General features: G+C 40.5%; 1 protein-coding gene across 3 annotated transcripts in view; it reads left to right on the top strand.

Moving 5' to 3' along the window:
* The window catches only part of tsnare1.S (t-SNARE domain containing 1 S homeolog), a 173,145-nt gene that overhangs the window by 38,831 nt on the left and 107,185 nt on the right, over positions 1-27,129 (top strand). The window lies entirely within an intron of this gene.

The following is a 27,129-nucleotide window of genomic DNA, read 5'->3' as shown; positions in this document are numbered from 1 at the left end:
ACTGCAGCTCTAACTGTAACAGGAAGACATCACCTGACCAGAAATACTGCAGCTCTAACTGTAACAGGAAGAGATCACCTGAGCAGAAATACTGCAGCTCTAACTGTAACAGGAATAGATCACCTAACCAGAAATACTGCAGCTCTAACTGTAACAGGAAGAGATCACCTGACCAGAAATACTGCAGCTCTAACTGTAACAGGAAGAGATCAACTGACCAGAAATACTGCAGCTCTAACTGTAACAGGAAGAGATCCCCTGACCAGAAATACTGCAGCTCTAACTGTAACAGGAAGAGATCACCTGAGCAGAAATACTGCAGCTCTAACTGTAACAGGAAGAGATCACCTGAGCAGAAATACTGCAGCTCTAACTGTAACAGGAAGAGATCACCTAACCAGAAATACTGCAGCTCTAACTGTAACAGGAACTGATCACCTGAGCAGAAATACTGCAGCTCTAACTGTAACAGGAAGAGATCACCTGAGCAGAAATACTGCAGCTCTAACTGTAACAGGAAGAGATCAGCTGACCAGAAATACTGCAGCTCTAACTGTAACAGGAAGAGATCAGCTGACCAGAAATACTGCAGCTCTAACTGTAACAGGAAGAGATCAGCTGACCAGAAATACTGCAGCTCTAACTGAAACAGGAAGAGATCACCTGACCATTCGGTGCATTTCGTTTTCCGAAGTTGCCTCACGAGGAAACTTGAGGCTACGAACGAATTGATCCGAGTGCCATCCCGCCGGCGATTTACATTCTAGCCAGCGGGAGGCAGTTTGGGGAGATTAGTCGCCCCAAAGAAGAGGCGATTTATTGCCAGGCGACTAAATCTCCCCGAATCTGAGCGTGTGTCTCTGCCCTAAAGTTGAAGCACCCCTTTAAAGGTGCAGCCTTATCACAAAGGCCCAATTCAGGCATCAGTACAACACAACGCTGAGCTTTTGCAGTAGTGACAGTATTGATATTAATAAGAAATGCACTTTTTTATTTCAGTAGCTGTCAGGGGAGAAAGAGTAGCAAGAGATATGAGGTGCCTTTTGGACCTGCCCTTTAATAGGTTGCCGAAATGTTCTGCTGCTTCCCATGTAAGGAACACGGGGGGAAATGGCAAGTTAATGCTCATAGGCTACATTCTTTAATTGAGTCCATCGTAAAGCATTTCAATTAAACTCTGCAACCTTTTAGGACTTTGTTGTCTCTAACTATTTGAATAATGCATCAGCATCCTCATGTAATTATTGTCTCTGTTATGGGAGGATTAGCAGCAGCTAATTAACCCTATCACTGCCCTGTGCTGGAAGCACTACCAAAGGCAATTGTATTCTGTGCTGTCTATGGTGTGTAATTAAATCAACATTGGTTAGTTATATCCGCATTAAGCTCCCCATAGACGCGACGATTCTTCTTGCTGAACGACTGATTTTAGGGAAGTCCGACGAATCCTTCGAAATTATCGTGCGGTTAGTGGTATTCGAACGATCGTACATCTTACGATTTTTCTCCCGATATCTGTCAGGAAATTGATCGGCCAGGTCAAAAAATCTTTGTCGGTCCCAGTGCAATGTATCTATGTTTGCAGGGCCAAGCAGCTCCCCTTTGTTTTCCTGGCAAATTGGTCCTTTTAGTTGATGGACAATTTGTATGATTGTACGATCGTTCCGAGAAAAATCGTGGTCTCACGATGAGGATCTGATCTTTTAAAAATCTCAACATCTATGGCCAGCTTTACTTATATTTTGAAATACTTTTCTTGGGGGGAAAAATGTTTCAAAGGTTTGAATGGCAGAAATTCTGCTAAATTAAACCTAAAGCTGTGGAATATCCCTGTAGCACTTGCCAGAATCCATTAAATTGCCAGTTCCTGCTGAATTGTGCTTAGTACAGGGAATACCTATGCTGTCATAGTTTTATGGGATCTCTCTGTACAGACTATGAGCAAATTTAGGGGACTGTTCCTGCTGAATTGTGCTTAGTACAGGGAATACCTATGCTGCCATAGTTTTATGGGATCTCTCTGTACAGACTATGAGCAAACTTAGGGGACTGTTCCTGCTGAATTGTGCTTAGTACAGAGGAATACCTATGCTGTCATAGTTTTATGGGATCTCTCTGTACAGACTATGAGCAAACTTAGGGGACTGTTCCTGCTGAATTGTGCTTAGTACAGAGGAATACCTATGCTGTCATAGTTTTATGGGATCTCTCTGTACAGACTATGAGCAAACTTAGGGACTGTTCCTGCTGAATTGTGCTTAGTACAGGGAATACCTATGTTGTCATAGTTTTATGGGATCTCTCTGTACAGACTATGAGCAAACTTAGGGACTGTTCCTGCTGAATTGTGCTTAGTACAGGGGAATACCTATGCTGCCATAGTTTTATGGGATCTCTCTGTACAGACTATGAGCAAACTTAGGGACTGTTCCTGCTGAATTGTGCTTAGTACAGGGAATACCTATGCTGCCATAGTTTTATGGGATCTCTCTGTACAGACTATGAGCAAACTTAGGGACTGTTCCTGCTGAATTGTGCTTAGTACAGGGAATACCTATGCTGCCATAGTTTTATGGGATCTCTCTGTACAGACTATGAGCAAACTTAGGGGACTGTTCCTGCTGAATTGTGCTTAGTACAGGGAATACCTATACTGCTTTAGTTTTATGGGATCTCTCTGTACAGACTATGAGCAAACTTAGGGACTGTTCCTGCTGAATTGTGCTTAGTACAGGGAATACCTATGCTGCCATAGTTTTATGGGATCTCTCTGTACAGACTATGAGCAAACTTAGGGACTGTTCCTGCTGAATTGTGCTTACTACAGGGAATACCTATGCTGCCATAGTTTTATGGGATCTCTCTGTACAGACTATGAGCAAACTTAGGGACTGTTCCTGCTGAATTGTGCTTAGTACAGAGGAATACCTATGCTGTCATAGTTTTATGGGATCTCTCTGTACAGACTATGAGCAAACTTAGGGACTGTTCCTGCTGAATTGTGCTTAGTACAGAGGAATACCTATGCTGTCATAGTTTTATGGGATCTCTCTGTACAGACTATGAGCAAACTTAGGGACTGTTCCTGCTGAATTGTGCTTAGTACAGGGAATACCTATACTGCTATAGTTTTATGGGATCTCTCTGTACAGACTATGAGCAAACTTAGGGACTGTTCCTGCTGAATTGTGCTTACTACAGGGAATGCCTATGCTGCCATAGTTTTATCTGTTGTCAGTTGTTCTACATGTAAGTCGTTATTTCACAAGGGGGGGGGGACATGAATGAACATGTCAGAAGTCTTGTTTACCAGTGAGAATGGGTGGAGAGCAGTTAAATGGAGTTACCTAACAAGATGTGCAAGGCTACTAATGATGATTTGTTTTATAGCAAATGTGTGTCGTGTGATTATTAAACCCATAGTTTTGTAGAGATATTGATAGGTCAAGTTGCTTGGGTTGCTAAAGACAAATACAAAGGGAAGAAAGGTGTGAGGGATAATTATCCTTTTATACATCACATCACACCCCCTACTGACTCTGGGCACTTTGTATCTCCTCAGAGGAGTAGTGTAATAGAGAAAGCTTACTATACATTAGTTAGTGATGCGCATGCAGACAGACTTCTGTACAACCCGCTGTCTCCTCTTCAGTCTGGTTCTTTGCCAGCAGTCACAGAGCAGATATATATGTCACACACACATTCAAGCTAATGACTTTCAGCAGCTGAATATTCAAGTGAATCCTTTTTAGCCAGAATCCAGATAGAAGCCTTTGTTATTTTGCTTGTGTCCATTGTTCAGCGTCATGCCAGGCCCACCTGCAAATCAGGGTATTTAAAAAAAATAAATAAATAAATAAAAAGCATGCGACCTGTTTCCTTGGAATAGTGCACCATGCTTGCATTGGGAGGGGGAACACTCATTGGAACCTTTCCATTAAATGCCTCCTTAAAGTAGAAGGAAAGACTAAAATTAAGTAAGCTTTATCAGAAAGGTCTATATAAATACACCAGTAACCCCTCAAAGTAATGCTGATCTGAGTCCTCTGTCAAAAGAAACAGCACATTTCTTTCCTTCTATTGTGTACTCATGGGCTTCTGTATCAGACTTCCTGTTTTCAGCTTAAACCTCCAGGGCTAGGGCTTGAGCATGCTCAGTTTGTTCCTCTCCCCCCACCCCTCCCTGCTGTAATCTGAGTCCAGAGCTGTGAGTGAGCAGGGAGAGACTCAGGCAGGAAGTGATGTCACACCAAGGTTATATGGCAGCTGCTATCCTAAAGAAACAGAGACAGTGTCTAGAGCTGTTTACTCAGGTATGGGAAAGCATTCTGCAGAATAAATATAGTGTTATAGCTTGTACTATTCTGGCTAATCTATTGGCAATAAAATGCCTCCGTAGCTTTCCTTCTCCTTTACCAGTCTCAGGCTATCATTTGATAAAAGGGCCCCTCTCTGACTTTCCTGCTGGTCAGTTAAATCTCAATTTAAGCTCCATGTTTCTTTGGTGACACTTCCCCTCTGGGTGCTAATAGCCTGCATGCAGTTAATGCCACAGAACACTCACACCAGCGGTTACCCCTGCTAAACACAAATGCACCGGCGGTTACCCCTGCTAAACACAAATGCACCGGCGGTTACCCCTGCTAAACACAAATGCAGTGATGTTTTCTTAGACACACAAGGGACAATGTTAGGACTGCTGTGCAGTTTTCCTTTTGCATTATAGCTAATGACTCTTTAGAATGCTACCTTGTCATAGTATAGAGATGTAAGACCACCAGTCCTACAGCCCCCAACTTGCACCTTAATATATTCCATCATAAAAGGGGTGGTTCACCTTATGTATGTTATAGAATGGCCAATTCCAAGCAGCTTTTCAATTGGTCTTCATTATTTATTAGGGATGCACCGAATCCAGGATTCGGCCTTTTTCAGCAGGATTTAGATTCGGCCGAATCCTTCTGCCCAGCCGAACCAATCCTAATTTGCATATGCAGATTAGGGGTGGGGAGGGAAATTGCATGACTTTTTGTCAGAAAACAAGGAAGTAAAAAATGTTTTCCCTTCCCACCCCTAATTTGCATATGCAAATTAGGGTTCGGATTCAGTTCAGTATTTGGCGGAATCTCTCATTAGGATTCGGGGGTTCGGCCGAATCCAAAATAGTGGATTCGGTGCATCTCTATTTATAGTTATTGATCTTCATTATTTATAGGTTTTATATATTTTTTTTTTTTTTTTGAGCCTTCTGAGACTTTTCATCTTTCAAATGGGGTGGTCACTGACCCCAACTAAAAGCAAATGCTCTGTAAGGGTCAGGGCACACGCTCAGATTCAGGGAGATTAGTTACCCGGCAACAAATCTCCGGCGGGATGGCACTCGTATCGCTTTGTTTTCCGAAATTGCCCGAAGTTTCCTTGTGAGGCAACTTGAGCGATGAATCGCTCCGAGTGCCATTCCGTCTCTGATTTACATTCTAGCCGAATCTTCCCGAATCTTGGCGAGATTTGTTGACTGGCCTCTAATCTTCCCGAATCTTCCCGAATCTGGGCGTGTGCCCTGACCCTAAGGTCACACATTTATTGTTATTGCTACTTTTTATTACTCATCATCCTATTCAGGCCTCTCCTATTCATATTCCAGTCTCTTATTCAAATCAATGCATGGTTACTAGGGAATTTGGACCCTAGTAACCAGACCGATGAAACTGCAAATTGGAGAGCAGCTGACTAAAAAGCTAAATAACTCAAAAACCACAAAACATTTTTTTTGCAAATATCTCAGAATATCCCTCTCTACATCATATGAAAAGTTAATTTAAAGGTGAACAACCCCTTTTAAAGCCTCTGATGCAAAGACACTGATGGGGAGTGCATTATATTTAAATGTATATGGAATAATCAAAGGGTTCAGTATTAAAGTTCTTAACAAGATACCTGAATATGCAATTTTAGGCCCAAAGGTACAGGTAGATAATAAATTAGCCACAGTGGTAGAATTTATAGAGCTGTTGGTGTGGGGTTTGTCTCGGCCAATTGAAACATTAGTTGTTGGGAAAATGAATTGTGAGTGATGCCTTGTTGTGTTATGTTACTCATTGTTGTGTTGTGTGTCCCACGGTTCTGCTGACCCAGAAGAGAGGCGTTGATGAGCCCTAACATATGGGGTTGGATTTGGGGGTGTCTCCCAGATATCACTGCTGCGTATTGTTAATGAATCTTCTGTACGGTGATATGTGTAGGAATAAGTCTTATATGTTGTATAGAGGATCCCTGTGCATGTGAGTGTAACATATGTATCATTGCCCTACAGCCATTGTCAGGAGCAGTTAGTCTGTCACTCCCAGCACCTTCCTAAAGAATTCCCTGCAATTATTGTGACCTGTTTGCTCTATGCCCAGTCACCCTCTCCTGCTTTTCTCTGCTCACGTCCTTCCTTGGTGAATTGATTTGATTCTGCAGCCTCTGACCCACCACTCAATTTTATTTAACCTTCACAGCCGATGATTCTTTCATACTGTGGCATGCTCCATTCATGTTCCTATGCTTCTGTGTGTGCATTGCACTTGTCATTTCCATTAATGCTGCACAACAGAACCTCAGCGGCAACCGTAAATGACTTGGATTCTTTGTAAGCGCTTCTTTAAGGCCCATATCTTTCCGCTGCAAACTTCCCAGAAATACAACCTCCATTCTGCATTTTTGCTTGTGATTGTTTTGGATATGGGGGGGGGGGTATTGGTTAAAGGCTGGTGTTTAGCAGTAGTGTTACCCCCACAGGTTGCATTTGCCAATCTAAGATTTAGATTTCTCTACTCTTACCAGTTGCAAAAAAAAAAAAAAAATTTGGTTTGGAGCTCATAAGTGAAAATGCAATATTTTGCAATAATAGGACACTAATTACATAGTAAGTAACATAGAAAGTTAGGTTGAAAAAAAAAAGACACCAGTCCATCAAGTTTAACCTTTTAAAGGGGTTTTTCACCTTTGAGTTATCTGTTAGTATGATTTAGAGATTGATATTCTGAGACAATTTGCTATTGGTTTTCATTTTTTATTATTTGTAGTTTTTGACTTATTTAGCTTTTAATTCAGCAGCTGTCCATTTTACAATGTCAGCAATCTAGTTGCTAGGGTCCAAATTATCCTAGCAACCATGCATTGATTTTAATAACAGACTGGAATATGAATAGGAGAGGCCTGAATAGAAAGATGAGTAATACAAAGTAACAAAAACAATACATTTGTAGCCTTAAGCTGGCCATAAACGCAAAGATAGGATCTGTGCAGCCACTGGGACAGAATGTTCTGTTATACAGATAGCTAGAATCTCAGCTGCCATAAAGCAGGACAGGACTGCTGCTTACAATGGGGATCAGATAGGATCTGTGCAGCCACTGGGACAAAATGCTCTGTTATACAGATAGCTAGAATCTCAGCTGCCATAAAGCAGGACAGGACTGCTGCTTACAATGGGGATCAGATAGGATCTGTGCAGCCACTGGGACAGAATGTTCTGTTATACAGATAGCTAGAATCTCAGCTGCCATAAAGCAGGACAGGACTGCTGCTTACAATGGGGATCAGATAGGATCTGTGCAGCCACTGGGACAGAATGTTCTGTTATACAGATAGCTAGAATCTCAGCTGCCATAAAGCACTTGCCTGTCCAACATCTTATTCCCAAACCAAGGGGATTAGCATGAAGTTGTCCCTCTTTATGCAGCTATAACTGCCCCTTATCTTCGGGGAAGGTACTACTAGATGTTGGGACATTGTTGCTGGTAGTTGTTTCCATTCAGACACAAGTGTTAGTGAGGTCGGAGATCAGGCTCACATTTGGGGTTCCAATTCATTCCACAAGGGTTCAGTTGGATTGAGGTCAGGGCTCTGTACAGTCCGGTTCTTCCTATCTCAGCAATCCCATCCTGTACGGATCTGGTTTGTGCATGGGGACATTGATTAGGAAGCACTGCATTGTCAGTAATGTCATTGTACCATGTAGTCTTAGAGTTTCTGTCATTATTTTTATAATGTAGTTTTTATTTCTAAATGACACTGTTTACACTGCAAATAATTCACTGTACAATATAAAATGTCATTCCTGAACCAACAAGTGTATTTAGTTGTAATATTGGTGTGTAGGTGCATCTCAGCTCATTTTGCCTGGTCATGTGATTTCAGAAAGAGCCAGCACTTTAGGATGGAACTGCTTTCTGGCAGGCTGTTGTTTCTCCTACTCAATATAACTGAATGTGTCTCAGTGGGACCTGGATTTTTACTGAGTGTTGTTCTTAGATCTACCAGGCAGCTGTTATCTTGTGTTAGGGAGCTGCTATCTGGTTACCTTCCCATTGTTCTGTTGTTTGGCTGCTGGAGGGGGGGGGGGTGATATCACTCCAGTTTGCGGTACAGCAGTAAAGAGTGATTGATGTTTATCAGAGCACAAGTCACATGACATGGGGCAGCTGGGAAACTGACAATATGTCTAGCCCCATGTCAGATTTCAAAATTGAATATAAAAAAATCTGTTTGCTCTTTTGAGAAATGGATTTCAGTGCAGAATTCTGCTGGGGCAGCACTATTAACTGATGTGTTTTGGGAAAAAAAAAAAAAAAAAAAAAAAAGGTTTGCTTTCACTGGAGTCAGCGGCCCAACACCCCCAGACCATTATTCCTCCTCCACCAAACTTGCAGGTCAGCATTAACTGTTCCAACTGAGAGCTTGTCTTTTTAGACATAGTCCAGATATAGTGTGTTTTTTTTTAATTGCCATTATGTCCTTTTTATTGGTGAACACCCAATGATGTGCAGGGTTCCAGTATACAGCTGAGCCCAAGGCCTGCATATCCCTATCTAAATCATAAACGGACTTTTGTCTGAAGTTGCTGTTTTCTGTGTAACGAGATATTCCCGGGCTGAATGCCAGGCAGCAGCAGAGACTGAATGATAAAAGAATTAAGGTGCCGGTTCCTTTGTTATTCTGGTCTGTGCTTGAGCTTTGCTGACAGCCCGGCTGATGTCTCTCTCTGAAATAGACTTTATGTGATGGCAGCGCCTCCTCTGGATACACAACCTCATACCACCTTGTTCTACAGTACAATTCAACAATTCATCACACAAAGTAACCACAATCTATCCATTTCTACCTTCCACTAACAGAACAGCTACCCAGGCCTATGAGCTGCCGTAGGTGGCCATACACGGGCCAATAAAAGCTCCCGACAGACCAAGTCGGCAGCTTATTGGCCCGTGTATGGGGCCCCCGACGGGCTTCCCCGATCCAGATCTGGCCATCTTGATCAGATGGGACAAAAAATCCCATCTGTTCGTTGATGCGGTCCTGTGATCCGACCCCCATTCCCATTCGTTAAGATCCAATATTGCCCACCTCAAGGTGGGCATATCGGAGAGAGATCACCAAACGAGCGGATCTCTCCGTTTATGGCCACCTTTAGTCTCTTCTGCCGATTCACAAAATACAAAATATAAATGCAGAATGATACCGGCACTCATGAAAAGGCACGAAAAGCAAATAATTCCGAATAATGAAGGGTACTCGCACTCGCAGGTCTTACATTGTAAAGAGTGTAATTTATTAAATGGCACAAACTAACGTTTCGGCTGCGTCCACAGCCTTTCTCAAAGAGTCTCTCTCAATCAGAGAGCACCGATTGGTTTGGAATTAAGCACTATGTTATTTAATGTGAGTTTTTTGGTGTTTGTATTATCCTTGAAAAAGGTCCCAACAGGGACCGAAACGTCTGGCACAGACACGATGTACTAATAAAGACATTGGCTTTTACAATAGGGAATGCTGGTCTCAGAATAATTGATGTCTACATAATTGCCGTGCACCCCTCCCTTTGCTCAGGTTATTTGCCTTGGAGTGCGGATACTCATTTGGAAGTGTGTGTGTGTGTATATGTGTGTGTATATATATATATATATGATCCCTTATCCAGAAACCCGATATCCAGAAAGCTCCGAATTACAGAATGGCTGTCTCCCATAGACTCCATTTTATCCAAATAATCCAAATTTTTAAAAATGATTACCTTTTTCTCTGCAATAATAAAACAGTAGCTTGTACTTGATCCCAACTAAGATATAATTATTCCTTATTGGAAGCAAAACCATCCTATTGGGTTTATTTAATGTTTATATGAATTTCTAGTAGACTTAAGGCATGAAGTCCCGAATTACGGAAAGATCCGTTATCCGGAAAACCCCAGTTCCTGAGCATTCTGGATAACAGGTCCCATACCTGTATATCTGTCTGTCTGTCTGTCTGTCTATCCATCTATATCAGGAGAAAGTCTCGCACTCGCAGGGCTTAAAAATCAATTAAAGGTTTTTATTTCAGAGAGGGAAGACCTGATGTTTCGGTCAGCAATTTTTTGAAAAAAGCCTTGAAAATAAAAACTTTTAATTGATTTTTAAGCCGTGTGAGACTTTCTCCTGCTTTACAGTTTTCTTTTTTGCACCCAGGCATCGTCGATATATACAGTGTATATATATATATATATATATATATATATATATATATATATATATATATATATATATATATATATATATATATATATATATATATATATATATATATATATATATATATACAGTATATATACAGTATATATACCCCATATGATTTCAATGAACCCTTTAGCATATCCCAGAGCTTACTGAGCATGTGCAGTGCCACTGACACATGAAAGATGGCCTAAGAGTCAAGATGCCCATCTAGCTGCTGGAGTGATGCTGGAGTGAGGGCCAGGATCATTATTAAACTATAACGTATACATTTTTAGCCTTTAGTTCTCCTTTAATATCATAACAAATTGGTGTTAGAGGGCAATTCGTGTCCCAGCAACATGCACTAGATGCTTCGCTCTTAAAATCTTTTTTTTTTTTTTTTTCTATTAGCAGCAATCCCAGTAGTTATTTCATGCTGGCAGTTGGTCTCATGCCCGGTCCTACAAGTCTACAAAACAGACGTTATGATTGGATCACTGCTATAAACCACACTGATTGTGTATTAGGGACAAAAGAAATCACCGTCTTTCTTTTCTGGCCATTCTCCCGGCACAAACTGTTTGTTGGAGTCGGGTACAGAGGGTTCAGGCTTGAATCACACAATGATCATTGAGCTCATTAAACTGTCTGCTAAGGGAATTAACTTTGTTTATTACTTGCTCTATAGACTAATATCTAGTCTGCCTCTGTGTTTCACAGGTATTGGCTATTCACAGCTCATCTCGTATACACTCTCCCTGCTGCTGTTGTCTGTCTGCACCTCATTAACCCATTCCTCACAATATATTGATTAAAGAAAGAGGGACAAAAAGATTTGCTGCACGTACATGTGCCCCCCACCCCTTAATTAGCATGTCCAAAAAAATTTGGCAGGTAAAGAAGGTTTGAACACATTTCTGTGGTTCTTATGTGTTATTACAGTTTTACTAATGAAGGTGAATTGCCCTTTAAAGGAAACTAAAGTAGTTAGAAATGTTGTACATGATGTTTTGTGCTTCTGCACCAGCTCAGGGCAACCACAGCCCTTTAGCAGTAAAGATCTGTGTCTCCAAAGATGCCCCAGTAGCTCCCCATCTTCTTTTCTGCTGATTCACTGCACATGCTCTGTGCTGCTGTCACTTACTGAGCTTAGGGAGCCACTCACAATATACAGTACACATAGAATAGAAATGTCACAATATAAGGCTGATTAGTAATTAATACATATAATTACTACATGGCAGCACAGAAACCAGTGCAATTAGCATCAGAATTGAATAATCAGCAAACCTGTAGCATCAGCTTATATTACAGCCAGGGAAGCTCATTTTCTGCTGGATAATTAGTGACGAGCCCTAAGCTTAGCTTCTCAACAGCCAATCAGAGCCCACTGAGCATGTGAGTGTCACAGACACTTTCCAAGATGGTGACCCCCTGTGACAAGTTTGAAGTCCTGGATCATTGCTGCTATTGACAAGCTCAAACTTTAGCCTCGTGCAATAAGTTCACTATATAAAATAGGACATTTTTAGCCATATTAATTTTTAGGGTTTAGTTCTGCTTTAAGTTGCAAGTCGGAGTTTACCCAAAAGACCGGCTTATCTTAAATTGTTACAATCGTTTCTGTGTTTATCATAAATTTTTACTTTGCTTATTTTAAATTGTTACAAAAGAATCTAAGTGCACCTGTTGAATGTTCTGGGCTCTCTGCCAAAAGCCAAGTAAGTTAAAAAATTTGTATCTTTCTGGCTGTTCAGTGCAGGAGATCAAAGCGAAAGTCAGGACATAGTAACAAACCTGGGACTGCAGGTTGAGCTGTCAAAATCAAGACTGTTCTGCCAAAAAGGGGACAGTTGGGAGATATGCTTAACCAGCGGCTGAAGTCTGCTCCTGTTAGTTGTAATTTAGCCAAAGGATAGAGTCCTGCAGTGGGCTGGGCTCCTGTGGGTCACCCACAAAAAAAAGTGGGCCTTATCTATAGTAAGTTGTACAACTTTACAAAATGTAGATTTTTTTTCTGCTTGGCCCACTTCTGATGATGTCACTTCCGGGTAACAACAAACAGCACTTCCTGTTTCTTGATGGTCAGGGAATCAGGTTGTGCTTAAGCAGTTGCGGGTTGGGTCGCCGGGACCAAGCAGCTAAAAACAGGGGTCACGAGTTTCAAAGAGTGGCTCCACACAGGGCTCTGCTGATAGGCTGTAATTAGGCTTGGGGAGTGGTTAGCTGCCTGCTCTATTGATTTAATGTAAGAGCTTACAATCTAAAAGCATGGGGAAGAGTTTAGTGATAAGTCTTCATTATTACAACTGATTTTTTTTAAATGAACATTTTTTTGTGTATCTTTCAAACCAGCAGATATTAGACACGCTCACTCGCATTTGCTTGCATTGGGGATAACCGACTGTTCTCTCTTTATTGCGCCCGCATTCAACCTCGGCTTCTGTTGCCCCTTTCAAGGCTGGAGGCTTTCAAGATGATAACTAAAATGATGGAAAATGTAAATTTCCGATTTTTTCCTTTTCATTTATTTTAATTCACTGTGATGGAATTTTATGGTACTTGGCTGCAAAAGCTCAGAGATGCATGGCATGAATAAATCCTCGTGTGGGCTCAGCGATAGACTCATGCACGTTCTGTAGTGGTCACATCCGTATTGAGGCTCACAGAATCTACAAAGGAAAAACATGGGGGTGGTGTTGCTGGAATCTATTTAAAAAATAAATCTTTTAATTTTAACTTTGAAACTATACCCCCCCCAATAATGTAGGTCTCTATAAAAAGATATTGTGTAAAACCCAGCGTCATGTAAATAAACCATTTTCATAATAATATACTTTTCTAGTAGTATGTGCCATTGGGTAATCATAAATAGAAAACTGCCATTTAAAAAATAAGGGCAGCCCCCTGGGATCATATGTTTAACTGTGCACACAAACAAACCATACATGTTAGGTCACATGAGCCAATTAACAGACAGAGTTGTGTCTTTTGCTTCCACACTTCTTCCTGTTACAGTTAGAGCTGTAGTATTTCTGGTCAGGTAATCTCTTCCTGTTACAGTTAGAGCTGTAGTATTTCTGGTCAGGTGATCTCTTCCTGTTACAGTTAGAGCTGCAGTATTTCTGCTCAGGTGATCTCTTCCTGTTACAGTTAGAGCTGCAGTATTTCTGCTCAGGTGATCTCTTCCTGTTACAGTTAGAGCTGTAGTATTTCTGGTCAGGTGATCTCTTCCTGTTACAGTTAGAGCTGCAGTATTTATGGTCAGGTGATCTCTTCCTGTTACAGTTAGAGCTGCAGTATTTCTGGTCAGGTGATCTCTTCCTGTTATAGTTAGAGCTGTAGTATTTCTGGTCAGGTGATCTCTTCCTGTTTGTTAGAGCTGTAGTATTTCTGGTCAGGTGATCTCTTCCTGTTACAGTTAGAGCTGCAGTATTTCTGGTCAGGTGATCTCTTCCTGTTACAGTTAGAGCTGTAGTATTACTGGTCAGGTGATCTCTTCCTGTTACAGTTAGAGCTGCAGTATTTCTGGTCAGGTGATCTCTTCCTGTTACAGTTAGAGCTGTAGTATTTCTGGTCAGGTGATCTCTTCCTGTTACAGTTAGAGCTGCAGTATTTCTGGTCAGGTGATCTCTTCCTGTTACAGTTAGAGCTGTAGTATTTCTGGTCAGGTGATCTCTTCCTGTTACAGTTAGAGCTGCAGTATTTCTGGTCAGGTGATCTCTTCCTGTTACAGTTAGAGCTGTAGTATTACTGGTCAGGTGATCTCTTCCTGTTACAGTTAGAGCTGCAGTATTTCTGGTCAGGTGATCTCTTCCTGTTACAGTTAGAGCTGTAGTATTTCTGGTCAGGTGAACTCTGAGGCAGCACAGAATGGGGGTTCAAGGCAAGAGAAAGGGCAATATTTACATATATATATATCTATATCTCTATCTCTATCTATCTCTATCTCTCTATCTCTATCTCTCCTTTAATTACTCCAACATAAGTGGTTTCATCCTCAGCTGAGTCACCATAATGAGCAAACCTAATCCTCTTGTACCAGTAACACAGTTGAACTGAACTTCTTACATTCAAAGGCCTGTGCACCTGTTAGGGGTGCACCGAATCCACTATTTGGGATTCGGCCATATCCCAGAATCTTTGGTGAAAGATTAGGCCAAATAACGAACCGATTCCGAATCCTAATTAGCATATGCAAATTGGAGACAGGAAAGAAAAAAGTGGAAAAAAATCTTTTGTGACGGTCATGTGATTTCCCTACTGCCCCTAATTTACATATGCAAATTAGGATTTGGTTCAGCCACTCACAAGGATTTGGGCGAATCTGAATCTTGCCGAAAAAGGCCAAATACTGAACCGAATCTTGGGTTCAATGCATTCCTAGTACCTGTGTGTTAAAGGGTAATTATCTCAAAAATTTAAATTTAATATAAGCTTCCTCATACTGAAGTAAGAAACTTTCTAAATACAATCAATTAAATATTCTGCATTGTTTCTTAAATAATCAAGTTTATCTTCACTATTCCTCTCTCAGCATCTGTTTCTCTTCATTCTGTCTTCATGCAGCAGTTGGGTGTCAGATATTCATTGACAGTTACATCCAATATATCTTATAGGGGGGCTCCTTTTGCCTAGCAGATGTATTAGAGCTCACTCAAATAACTGATTCCAGTACAAACAAAATGTAACAAAATAACTGCCTTTTGCACAAATTCTGCATGTAGAGAGACATGATGTCTGGTGAGTTTAATAGAGTGACCTCTAATACATCTTCTAGGCAAAAGGAGTCCCCCTATAAGATAATACAAGATATCTCTATGTATAATTTCATAACGGAAAAATAACTGTGTAGCACTGTATATCACGGTTAATAAGTGTATAAATAAAAATATTTTTAAAAAAAAGAATCAAATACGTAAAATTAGAACAAATTTTACCAACTAGAAAACCCAAATCTAATTCGATTCGAATTCAACCAAAATTGAATCAAGTTTTTTTTTTTCTCCGAAAAAAATGTCAGGAAGGCTGCACGCATCTTCACATTGGTCACTGGACCTCTCCCATTGACTTATACGTGAATTGGGCAGGTTTTAAGTGGCAAATAGTCAACTTCAAGTTCTTAAAGGCCAGATTTTGATAAATCTCGAAATCCTAATGAAAATTGGAATAGAGTTTGGATAATTCACAATTCGATTTTGAGAGTTTTGACCAAAAAAAAAAAAAATATTTTAATAAATCTGCCCCTTAGTGTTGGTCATTGTATTCATAATGGCTCACTTGACTAGAGGTGGCCATACACTATAAGATCTTCTCATTTGGTGGGGTTGCCAAACAAACAGATCTTTCTCCCGATATGCCCACCAAAGGCAGGGCAATATTGGGCTAATCCAATGGCTCGGCCGTAGGGTCAAACGATCGGATTACAACTGTGGGAATGGGTGCCGACAGGACAATGACCCCATTATTACTAGCCAATGCGATCTTCTATTGTGGGGAAAAGCAAACCTGCATGATCTATATCTCGCCAATTTTTGGGTAGATATCAGTCATGGAGGCCCATGGGAAGACCCATGTATGGCCACCATTACTTTCAGGGCCATATTGACCATTACTGTCAGCTGATGGCCTAAACCATGGCTGCTTATATGGTAAATTGTGTAGAAAAGAAACCCTGCTCCAGCCTACTGCCGGCTACTCCAGCGTAAGGGCAAGGTCACATGGGGCGTTTTTTAAAAAATCGAGGTCGATCGTAAATACGCCAACGAAACCACACACGCATGATAATATGCATTTTTTCAGCCTGTCCATTTCTGTTTTTTATCGTTCCCCCACAATTCCACTGGGAAGAATCTTATTAATTTTTTGTGAAAAAAAGTGGAAGAAAATTTACATGCAGAATGTAGCTGCTCGTCAATACGCAACGTAAATTACTTCACCAGCATACAATGCCGTAAATACGTATATATACGAAATCCTTCTGACAAGTTTGGCCGCCATGTTGAAAATATGCAGCTTATTTCAGCAAAACCTGCTAATGGCGTTTCCTTGGCGTTTCTTCTAAAAAACGCAAATACTGGCGTCTTGTGGCAGATGTTGGCTCGCAAGTGCTCCATTGGGATTTGCTATAGTGCCTATTCCATTATTTTTAATAGGGCTTCAATTTGTACCTTTTTTAAAAACGCAACGTAAAAACGCAACATGTGACCTTGACCTAAATCCGCCAGCTGAGGGTGGGCTACCAACTTACAGTACAGTAGGGTCGTTGCTAATACACCAATCTCAGGGTGATGCAATATCCGGAAAGCTCTGAATAATGAGAAGACATCTCCTATAGAGTCCGTTAATTCTAATGTACACTCTGGAGCTGACCAGATGATACAAAACAATACACAACAAAAAGTCGAAGTAAAAATTAGAATTCAATTTTTGGAATTTTTGTTTGTGGCCAAAACTCTCAAATTGAAATTGTGAATTATCCAAACTCAATTTGAGTTTTAATTCAAATTTCAATTTGGAGATTTACCATATTTTGGCCCTTTAAGAACTCAAATTTGACTATCCGCCACCTTAAACCTGCCGAATTGCTTTATTAGTCAATTGGAGAGGTCCAGGGATCAATTTGGTGATATTTGCAGCCTTCCTGACATTCGTTTTTTTTTCTGTCAAAACTCAAATCAAGTTTTTTTTAACTCAATTCAGGTTTTTCTAATTCTAATCAATTTCAAATGAGTTTTCAGGTTGATTTAATTCGTCTGAGCTGAGAAAATTTTATCAATAAATTTCGATGGGTTGAATTTCCAATTCATGGCAGTTTAAAAAAATTCCTATTGATTTGAAAATCGACCCTTGATAAATGTGCCTCCAAATGTCAAACATAGATTCAGACCTTTCCATGCATGGCCATCTTACCTTTATATTTGTGGTACAGGTATGGGACCTGCTATCTAGAATGCTCGGGACCTGGGGGTTTCCAGATAATGGATCTTCATACCTTAAGTCTACTAGAAAATCATATAAACATTAAATAAACCCAATAGGCTGGTTTTGCCTCCAATAAGGATTAATTATATCTTAGTTGGGATCAAGTACAAGCCACTGTTTTATTATTACAGAGAGATTTTATTAAATTTGGATTATTTGGTTAAAATGGTGTCTATCAGAGACAGCCATTCCGTAATTTTGAGCTTTCTGGATAACGGGTCCACACATGTATCACCTGTAAAACAGAACAGAGCATGGATTCCTGGGATATTTACTTAGATAGTCTCTGCTTGCACCATCTTCTGCCACTCTCTCTGGCATACAATGTATTTCACGCTCTCCAAATGGATCCATTTTTCCCCTATTTCTTGTATTTTGTTTTTATTATTGTGCCTGTTAGAAAGGACATTGGCTAGAAGCCATCTGCACGCTTCCAGCCGCTCATTCAAGCGAGAAAAGTGATTTTCTTTAGAGTTTGATTGATGCCCAATATTGAGAACCATGTCCTGCTGTGACACATTTCTCTTTCCTTTTAAACTGAGGCTCTTTATAAAAATCCCCAAAAGGTGTCACTGTAATGAGACTCCGGCACTGTAACGGCACATAGGGCAATAATTCCAGCAAATATTGCCTGTGAAGCAATGGCACTCCAGGCATTTATACAGTGTGTCCGTTGGTTCCAGTCCCACTGATGTTGTGTTTTGGGGCAACTCAGAGACAGACACTTATTGTGCCCAAACCCTGATTCTGTCATTATTATTATGATGTAGTTTTTATTTCTAAATTACACTGCAAATAATTCTCTATAATATAAAATGTCATTCCTGAACCAGCAAGTGTATTTAGTTTTAATATTGGTGTGTAGGTGCATCTCAGGTCATTTTGCCTGGTCATGTGATTTCAGAAAGAGCCAGCACTTTAGAATGGAACTGCTTTCTGACAAGCTGTTGTTTCTCCTACTCAATGTAACTGAATGTGTCTCAGTGGGACCTGGATTTTATTATTGAGTTTTGTTCTTGGATCTACCAGGCAGCTGTTTTGTGTTAGGGAGCTGCTATCTGGTTACCTTCCCATTGTGATATCACTCCAACTTGCAGTACAGCAGTAAAGAGTAACTGAAGTTTATCAGAGCACAAGTCACATGACTGGGGGCAGTTGGGAAATTGACAATATGTCTAGCCCCATGTCAGATTTCAAAATTAAATATAAAGAAATCTGTTATTCTGCTGGAGCAGCACTGTTAACTGATTCATTTTGGGGAAAAAAAAAATTCCCCTCAAAAAAATCCCTTTAAACTTTTCACCATGGTATCATGCAAAGGGAGTCTTTTATGCCTGTCTGGAGCTGGAACTTAAAGGGATACTGTCATGGGAAAAAAATGTTTTTTCAAAATGAATCTGTTAAAAGTGCTGCTCCAGCAGAATTCTGCACTGAAATCATTTCTCAAAAGAGAAAACAGATTTTTTTATATTCAATTTTGAAATCTGACATGGGGCTAGACATATTGTCAATTTCCCAGCTGCCCCAAGTCATGTGACTTGTGCTCTGATAAACTTCAGTCACTCTTTACTGCTGTACTGCAAGTTGGAGTGATATCACCCCCTCCCTTCCCCCCCCAGCAGCCAAACAAAAGAACAATGGGAAGGTAACCAGATAGCAGCTCCCTAACACAAGATAACAGCTGCCTGGTAGATCTAAAAACAGCACTCAATAGTAAAATCCAGGTCCCACTGAGACACATTCAGTTACATTGAGAAGGAAAAACAGCAGCCTGCCAGAAAGCAGTTCCATCCTAAAGTGCAGGCACAAGTCACATGACCAGGGGCAGCGGGGAAATTGACAAAATGTCTAGCCCCATGTCAGATTTCAAAATTGAATATAAAAAAATCTGTTTGCTCTTTTGAGAAATAGATTTCAGTGCAGAATTCTGCTGGAGCAACACTATTAACTGATGCGTTTTGAAAAAAACATGTTTTCCGATGACCGGATCCCTTTGTTTTTTTAACATATTAATGGAGAAATGGAAATATAATGATAGATTATGGCCACAAATAATTTTGAGCAGCTCTGCTAGTAGCAAGAAGCCAGTAAAAGCCAGAATTCATCTGCATAAGAGATGTCTCACTTTTTGACTCATTGTGATATTTCCCCACAGTCCCTAAGCGAAGACTGAGCATAGAGCTCTGAATCAATCGGATCAGCTCTGAACTAGAGGCTTTTCCATGGGGATTGAGAATGTTTGCTGCTGCTCAACTCGGAGACATGAATAATCTCCATTTGTTGCAGGTAGAACATTCCTATTGCTAGTGAGGCATTAGCTATTCACTGCATACTGACAATTCTATTTTTTCTTTAGTTACTCACACTAATGGGATGCCACAGGACTAATACATGACTGTCCCAGGGGATTCCACCAAAGAGCTCATCTTGGGGTCACCCTGCTGTCTGCCATAATATTCTATTGTCAATCCATAAATAATGGAATAATGGCGAAATTGAATACAGTAACCCCAGTAACCAGTCCTTTTCCTAGGGGAGCATGTAAAAACTGTATAAATTCTGGGAAACCGTTAAATCCGAAAAATAAAAATGCAACTTGCCTGAATGGGACTGTGACCAAACGGCATAAATCTAGTGAAAATCAGGGGCGGAAAATCATAGTCGACCGTGATTGACTTTGTCCATAGTTTAACTAAAGGCCAAGGGCATTTTGACTCATCTAATAACTGGGTTACAGATATATATATTTAAAAAATATTAGTCATTCTTATGTCATTGCAAGATTATCTATAACTGGCCTTCAAGCTGGGCCTCAAGTAAAACAGAAACCATTTAGCTGCTATAGTTCCAGGGGTACCCAGGGCATAAATAAAAACTCACCCCAAATCTCCCCCTAACTGGCCTTCAGACTGGGCTCCCTTAGCTCATAACAAGGTTACAGATATATAGAAACATTAGGGTGTCACCCTGCTATAGTTCCAGGGGTACCCAGGGTACAAATAAGCACTCACCCCAAATCTCCCCCTAACTGACCTTCAGACTGGGCCCCCTTAGCTCATAACAAGGTTACAGATATATAGAAACATTAGGGTGTCACCCTGCTATAGTTCCAGGGGTACCCAGGGTACAAATAATCACTCACCCCAAATCTCCCCCTAACTGACCTTCAGACTGGGCCCCCTTAGCTCATAACAAGGTTACAGATATATAGAAACATTGGGGTAACAGTCACCCTGCTATAGTTCCAGGGGTACCCAGGGCACAAATAAGCACTCACCTCAAATCTCCCCCTAACTGACCTTCAGACTGGGCCCCCTTAGCTCATAACAAGGTTACAGATATATAGAAAGCTCATAACAAGGTTACAGATATATAGAAACATTGGGGTAACAGTCACCCTGCTATAGTTCCAGGGGTACCCAGGGTACAAATAATCACTCACCCCAAATCTCCCCCTAACTGACCTTCAGACTGGGCCCCCTTAGCTCATAACAAGGTTACAGATATATAGAAAAATTGGGGTGTCACCCTGCTATAGTTCCAGGGGTACCCAGGGTACAAATATTCAATATTAAATAAGGGTCAATAGATTATAACTTTATATTTACTGGTATGGGACCCTTTATCCTGAAACCTGTTATCCAGAAAGCTCCAAATTACATAAGTCTGTCTCCCATAGACTCCATTTTATCCAAATAATCCAAAATCAGTTTGCTCTTTTGAGAAACAGATTCCAGAGCAGAATTCTGCTCTATTAACTGATGTGTTTTGAAAAAATTATCTTTTCCCATGAAAGTATCCCTTTAAGTTTTTGGTTTTTGGTATTGGCTTTTGGGGAGTCCGTGTCAGGTGCCCCTGTATCAGTCTGTCTGTCTGTGTTTAAACTGATGAGATTAAAGTTGCATTTGGTGCTGTTTTGCTCTGGGATTCCCTAATTTATTCTGCTTTAATTTAGGGAATATTTAATGTAGCTCAGAGGGAAATGTCCATTGAATTAGAGAGAGAACTGGCTGAATGCACACACACATATAATATAACTATATAATGAGTATTTATTGTGTGTGTGTGTAAGACATGGCAATCTATCAGGAGTCCCTCCATGCTGTCACAGACTCTCTAGCTAAACAGAACAGTGTCAGACTGATCCTCTCATTAATTCCTGCTCAGGGGATTGGGCCACACAAGTGCTGTCAGTGCAGCAACTAAATGGGGTTCTGGGAAATCTCTAACACATGGGTGCTACCCCACCCCCGAGCTGCCTGCACCCACTTGTTCTACACAAGCAGTTCTGTTATAGATCATGAGAGCAAGGCATGCTTCTCCTGCTTTTATATACCCACCACAATATAATACAATAGATGGACACAGTCATGGTCATACGGATTGTTAAAGGAGAACTAAAAATCCTAAAACCCTAAAAATGAATGTGCCTAAAAATGTCCTATTTTCTATAGTGAACTTATTGCACGAGGCTAAAGTTGGAGCTTGTCAATAGCAGCAATGATCCAGGACTTCAAACTTGTCACAGGGGGTCACCATCTTGGAAAGTGTCTGTGACACTCACATGCTCAGTGGGCTCTGATTGGCTGTTGAGAAGCTAAGCTTAGGGCTCGTCACTAATTATCCAGCAGAAAATGAGCTTCCCTGGCTGTAATATAAGCTGATGCTACAGGTTTGCTGATTATTCAATTCTGATGCTAATTGCACTGGTTTCTGTGCTGCCATGTAGTAATTATGTGTATTAATTACTAATCAGCCTTATATTGTGACATTTCTATTCTATGTGTACTGTATATTGTGAGTGGCTCCCTAAGCTCAGTAAGTGACAGCAGCACAGAGCATGTGCAGTGAATCAGCAGAAAAGAAGATGGGGAGCTACTGGGGCATCTTTGGAGACACAGATCTTTACTGCTAAAGGGCTGTGGTTGCCTTGGGCTGGTACAGAAACACAGAACATAATGTACAACGTTTCTACCTACTTTTTTAGTTAGGCTTTAGTTCTCCTTTAAGACTTTAAAACTGAGTTACAGATAACCATCAGTGGGGAGACTGAACAGAGACAAAATTCTCCAATTCTTTTAGACCGTTACCCCGTACCTTTCAGCTACAGGTCCCAGCATCCTTAGCCAGTACCATCAATAAGCTGAATATTCACCTAATACTGCTTTCCTAGTCATTTTGGGGAAAGTCACAAAGAGCCACAGCTACAACCCTCTCCAAATTATCCAAATTCTAACTTGCATATTCAAATTAGGGGCGGGGAGGGAAATTCCTTGACTTTTTGTCACAAAACAAGGAAGTAAAAAATGTTTCCCCTTCCTGCCCCTAATCTGCATATGCAAATTAGGATTCGGTTCGGTATTTGGCCGAATCTTTTGGAAGGATTCAGGGGTTCGGTCGAATCCAAAATAGTGGATTCTGTGCATCGCCTATATAATGTACAAAGGGAGCAGTGCAATCAATAGGGTTATTACCCCTGGGACTGTGCTGTAAAAAGTACTGATTGTATTGTAAGATTTCTTGATTTATATATAGTGAATAAAGAACCCCCTCTTGTAAAATATAAGGATATTATAAGTTACCGAGGAGTTTCATGGCCATATAAAAACACGAGGCCGAAGGCTACTGGATTTCTTTTTTCGGAGTCCTTATATACAGGTCATGGAACTCCGAGGTTGCTTCTAATATCCTCATATTTTCCAACAAGACGTACTTTATTTATTATAATACACAAGTTTCAGTCACAGAAATGACATCACTAGTCACTGTTTATAAGGATATCATTTACAAGATATTCATGGCTTTTGTGTATTTTTTATATATATATATATATATATATATATATATATATATATATACATATACATAGAAGAATTTTATTATTTCATGCAATAAAATTAGCAATAAATGGTTTGTCAGTAGTGATGGCACTCACAGGATTTCATACAACTACATCCAAGTAAGTTTCCAAAAAAGTGTATTGATCCGACTTTTCGTTCCCACACAAGGATATATATATATATATATATACACATACACGAATCTTGAAACCAGCACACCCTTAAAATCTTTTTAATCTTTTTTGCCCTTTTATTTCTAGTACATTGTATAAAAGTCCAATGTTGTGACCTTTCTCAAGGACCGAAATGAGGACTGAAACGTTGGACTTTTACACAATGTATTAACAATAAAAGGGTAAAGATGTTTTTTTTAAGGGTGTGCCGGTTTCAAGCTTCGGGCGCATAAAAGTTATAACTGTAAAAAGTTCCAAACAAACCGCTCTTACTCTGTGTAATACTTTCTGGGTTGGGGCCAACTCATAAGGCTAATCCAAAATCAGCTCCTCAAAATGTACATAAATCTTGTCAAACGACAGCACTCCAACATTTCTTTTCCTTTAAAATGCCTTTAATGGTCACATGTCAGGGCAGCAAGTACAAAGATGCAATGTTTCAAGTGGCTCCCGACTCTTTATCAAGCATAAAAACAACATATGTCACATGATCTTATATACCATGGGGAACGCTGCTCCTTTAAGTCATCAGATAATATGTTACATTCAATTAGTCCAAGTGTTACAGATTGTATCTATATAGCAACATAAAGTAGCCACTCATCTGGATATCCAAATGTCCAAACACACATAGTCCTGCAGAGAAATTGCAATTTGTTCCCCTATAAAACATAAGATCAATGTACAATTAAAAACTATTTCAATAAAAACTGATTTAGATCATATTCATGATTAAGACCCTGGGGGGACATAGTTCCCAATCTTTGTATCCGTTATTCTTTATCACAGTCCCCAACACGTCTCCTTTTTGGTACAGAAAGTTATAAAAGTTAGAAAGTATAAAAGTTATAATTCTGAACCCCAATCACACGCAAATGTTGTTTAGCCTTTTCGTTATCCGGAAACCCTTTATCCAGAAAGTGCCGAATTACAGAAAGGCTGTCTCCCATTGACTCCATTTTATACAAAATTAGGGTTGCACAGTATCCACTATTTTGAATTCGGCCAAACCCCCTCAATCCTTCACAAAAGATTCGGCAGAATACCAAACCGAATCCAAATCCTAATTTGTATATGCAAAGGGGGGTGGGAAGGGAGAAAACATTTTTTACTTCCTTGTTTTGTGACAAAAAGTCATGCAATTTCCCTCCCCCCCTTATTTACATATGCAAATTAGGATTCGGTTTGGCCGAAACCTGGCTGAATCCTGCTGAAAAAGGCTGAATCCTGCTGAAAAAGGCTGAATCCTGCTGAAAAAGGCTGAATCCTGCTGATAAAGGCTGAATCCTGCTGATAAAGGCTGAATCCTGCTGATAAAGGCTGAATCCTGCTGATAAAGGCTGAATCCTGCTGAAAAAGGCTGAATCCTGCTGAAAAAGGCTGAATCCTGCTGAAAAAGGCTGAATCCTGCTGATAAAGGCTGAATCCTGCTGATAAAGGCTGCATCCTGCTGAAAAAGGCCGAAACCTGCTGATAAAGGCTGCATCCTGCTGAAAAAGGCCGAAACCTGCTGAAAAAGGCAGAATCCTGCTGAAAAAGGCAGAATCCTGCTGAAAAAGGCAGAATCCTGCTGAAAAAGGCTGAATCCTGCTGAAAAAGGCCGAAACCTGCTGAAAAAGGCTGAATCCTGCTGAAAAAGGCCAAAACCTGGCTGAATCCTGCTGATAAAGGCTGAATCCTGCTGATAAAGGCTGAATCCTGCTGAAAAAGGCCGAAACCTGCTGAAAAAAGGCTGAATCCTGCTGAAAAAGGCCGAAACCTGGCTGAATCCTGCTGATAAAGGCTGAATCCTGCTGATAAAGGCTGAATCCTGCTGATAAAGGCTGAATCCTGCTGAAAAAGGCCGAAACCTGCTGAAAAAGGCCGAAACCTGGCTCAATACTGCTGATAAAGGCTGAATCCTGCTGAAAAAGGCCGAAACCTGGCAGAATCCTGCTGAAAAAGGCAGAAACCTGGCTGAATCCTGCTGAAAAAGGCCGAAACCTGCTGAAAAAGGCAGAATCCTGCAGAAAAAGGCCGAAACCTGCAGAAAAAGGCCGAAACCTGCTGAAAAAGGCTGAATCCTGCTGAAAAAGGCCGAAACCTGCTGAAAAAGGCTGAATCCTGCTGAAAAAGGCCGAAACCTGGCTGAATCCTGCTGATAAAGGCTGAATCCTGCTGAAAAAGGCCGAAACCTGCTGAAAAAAGGCTGAATCCTGCTGAAAAAGGCCGAAACCTGGCTGAATCCTGCTGATAAAGGCTGAATCCTGCTGAAAAAAGGCTGAATCCTGCTGAAAAAGGCCGAAACCTGGCTGAATCCTGCTGATAAAGGCTGAATCCTGCTGATAAAGGCTGAATCCTGCTGATAAAGGCCGAAACCTGCTGAAAAAAGGCTGAATCCTGCTGAAAAAGGCCGAAACCTGGCTGAATCCTGCTGATAAAGGCTGAATCCTGCTGAAAAAGGCCGAAACCTGCTGAAAAAAGGCTGAATCCTGCTGAAAAAGGCCGAAACCTGGCTGAATCCTGCTGATAAAGGCTGAATCCTGCTGAAAAAAGGCTGAATCCTGCTGAAAAAGGCCGAAACCTGGCTGAATCCTGCTGATAAAGGCTGAATCCTGCTGATAAAGGCCGAAACCTGCTGAAAAAAGGCTGAATCCTGCTGAAAAAGGCCAAAACCTGGCTGAATCCTGCTGATAAAGGCTGAATCCTGCTGAAAAAGGCCGAAACCTGGCTGAATCCTGCTGAAAAAGTCCGTATCCCAAACCGAATCCTGGATTCGGTGAATCCCTATCCAAAGTAATCCAAATTTTTATAAAATGCTCCTTTTTCTGTGTAATAATAAAACAGTAACTTGTACTTGATCCCAACTAAGATATAATTAATCCTTATTGGAAGCAAAACCAGACTATTATGTTTATTTCACGTTTACATGATTTTCAAGTAGACTTAAGGTATGAAGATCTAAATTACAGAAAGATCCATTATCTGGAAAACCCCAGGTCCTGAGCATTCTGGGTAACAGGCCCCATACCTGTATATACATGATTCTAAGCCTCACCCGAATGCACTGGCTTCTTATTGGAGGCAAAACAATTGGGTTTTAATGTTCAAGTTCATTTTTTTAGTAGCCTTAAAGTATGGAGATCCAAATTACAGAAAGACCTCTTATCCGGAAAACCCAGAGCATTCCAGATAACAGGTATAGCACCTATACATATATATATATAATAATTTGAAATAAAGTGCTGGATTATAAAAAAGAAAAATCCACATTTGTTGCAGCAAATAAAATGAGTTACAGATATTGGACCCCTTCTCCAGTATTATTTATGTTCCAAGGGGGTTTCACAGAAAAAAAGGAATCTCAATCTAATTCTAAATCTGACAGTGGATAAAAGATTCCCTAGCGCTGCTTGATAAACCCATTTACATAGGATACCTGTGAGGCCTTGCACTTGCCCCTAAACTGCATCACCAGAACATTCCACTGATTTCACCGGTAACTCCATCCTGACAGTCGCCTCTATTTCCCTGAGACTAATCCAAAGGGTAAGGATGAAACCAAGGAAAATTGCAACATAAGTTGTGTATTTTATATTAACCTATTTTATATATATATGGAACACCAGGCAATAA

This window comes from Xenopus laevis, chromosome 6S (assembly GCF_017654675.1).
Source record: "Xenopus laevis strain J_2021 chromosome 6S, Xenopus_laevis_v10.1, whole genome shotgun sequence".
NCBI classification, from domain to species: domain Eukaryota; kingdom Metazoa; phylum Chordata; class Amphibia; order Anura; family Pipidae; genus Xenopus; species Xenopus laevis.
Note: the sequence above shows the minus strand (reverse complement) of the source record. Positions and strands in the feature narration are given on the sequence as shown.